At 41.3% G+C, this 2,322-nt stretch overlaps 1 pseudogene; it reads left to right on the top strand.

Annotated features, from left to right (window-relative positions):
- Window positions 1-561: 561 nt before the first annotated feature.
- On the top strand, window positions 562-975 carry LOC116637066 (annotated as a pseudogene).
- The last annotated feature ends 1,347 nt before the right edge of the window (window positions 976-2,322 follow it).

Below are 2,322 nucleotides of genomic sequence, written 5' to 3'. Positions count from 1 at the left end.
GGCTGACAGATGATCCAGGGGGTACACAGGTATCCTCTACCCCCCATTCTCTGCCCAATCCAGACCTTAATCCCCAGCTTTTGTGGAATGAAGGGCATGGTGGTGGGGTCACAGGTACTTATCTAGAGTGGAGCCTTCTGTGTGCCACTTTAGGGAAGATCAGAACAAGCCTTCCCACATTCCAGTCAGGATATACATTAATCTCCACAGGGGCCTGGAGCACACAGCCCCAACCAAGGTCATTGCATGGGCATGAACAAGATGGACGGCCAAAGACGGATTCAGTGTGGTTGGCACTCTTTCACCCTTCCAATGTCAAAGATTAAATTTCTTTGGTTCCACATTCTCCAGAATAGATCACATCCTGGGTCACAAATCAGGTCTCAACCAGTACCAAAAGATTGGGATTATTCCCTGCATATTTTCGGACCACAGTGCTTTGAAACTAGAACTCAATCACAAAAGGAAGTTTGGAAGTAACTCAAATACTTGGAGGTTAAAGAGCATCCTACTAAAGAATGAATGGGTCAGTACTTGTGACGCTGCTTTCCCTCTCCCACAATACCTTGTGCTCTTCCTTTCCAGCCAGGGCCTGGAAGAATGGCTCCCACGAAGAAGGGTGGCGAGAAGAAGGGCCGTTCTGTCATCAATGAGGTAGTGACCAGAGAATACACCATCAACATTCACAAGCGCATCCATGGAGTAGGTTTCAAGAAGCGTGTGCCTCGGGCACTCAAAGAGATCCGGAAATTTGCCATGAAGGAGATGGGAATTCCAGATGTGTGCATTGACACCAGGCTCAACAAAGCTGTCTGGGCCAAAGGAATAAGGAATGTTCCATACCGTATCCGTGTGTGATTGTCCAGAAAACGTAACGAGGATGAAGATTCACCAAACAAGCTCTACACACTGGTTACCTATGTACCTGTCACCACTTTCAAAAATCTACAGACAGTTAATGTGGATGAGAACTAATCGCTGATTGTCAAATAAAGGTATAAAACTGCTATTAAACAAAAAAAAAGAATGAATGGGTCAACCAGGAAATTAAAGAGGAATTAAAAAAATTCATGGAAACAAATGAAAATGAAAACACAACTGCTCAAAATCTTTGGGATGCAGCACAGGTGGTCCTAAGAGGAAAGTATATAGCAATACAAGCCTTTCTCAAGAAACGAGAAAGGTCTCAAATACACAACCTAACCCTACACCTAAAGGAGCTGGGGAAAGAACAGCAAATAAAGCCTAAACCCAGCAGGAGAAGAGAAATAATAAAGATAAGAGCAGAAATCAATGAAATAGAAACTAAAAGAACAGTAGAACAGATCAACGAAACTAGAGGCTGGTTCTTTGAAAGAATTTAGTAAGATTGATAAAGCCTTGGCCAGACTTACCAAAAGCAAAGAGAAAGGACCCAAATAAATAAAATCATGAATGAAAGAGGAGAGATCACACCCAACACCAAAGAAATACAAACAGTTATAAGAACATATTATGAGCAACTATATGCCAGCAAATTAGATAATCTGGAAGAAATGGATGCATTCCTAGAGATGTATAAACTACCAAAACTGAACCAGGGAGAAATAGAAAACCTGAACAGACCCATAACCCACTAAGGAAAGTGAAGCAGTCATCAAAAATCTCCCAACAAACAATGGAATATTACTTGGCCATCAAAAAAAAAAAAAGAAAGCTTGCCATTTGCAATGACATGGATGGAACTAGAGGGTATTATGCTAAGCGAAATAAGTCAGTCAGAGAAAGACAGTATCATATGATCTCACTGATACATGGAATTCTTAATCTCAAGAAATAAACTGAGGGTTGCTGGAGTGGTGGGGGTGGGAGGGATGGGGTGGCTGGGTGATGGACATTGGGGAGGGTGTGTGCTATGGTGAGCGCTGTGCATTGTGGAAGACTGATGAATCACAAACCTGTACCCCTGAAACAAATAATATATGTTAATAAAAAAAATTTCTCTTTGGTTCCATTAAAGTATTAGATGTAGCTTATAAAATTTAAGGGTTTATAACACTGGTAGTACAAAAGCAAGCTGTAATATATAGGTATCATTGGAACTTGGGGGCGAGAAAACAGGATGTTATCCAAATAGTAATCCTCCCTTATCTCTGGTTTTGCTTTCTATGGTTTTAATTAACCTGTAGTCAACCATGGTCCAGAAGCAGGTGATCTCCTTTTTGACTTATTGTCCAATGGTCAGTAGAAGCCTAATACTAGGTCAAAATGCCTGCATCATTCACTTCACTTTATCTCATCATGTTGGCATTTTATCATCTCACATCATCACACAAGGGTGAG

This window comes from Phoca vitulina, unplaced genomic scaffold (genome assembly GCF_004348235.1).
Source record: "Phoca vitulina isolate PV1807 unplaced genomic scaffold, GSC_HSeal_1.0 scaffold13, whole genome shotgun sequence".
NCBI classification, from domain to species: domain Eukaryota; kingdom Metazoa; phylum Chordata; class Mammalia; order Carnivora; family Phocidae; genus Phoca; species Phoca vitulina.
Note: the sequence above shows the minus strand (reverse complement) of the source record. Positions and strands in the feature narration are given on the sequence as shown.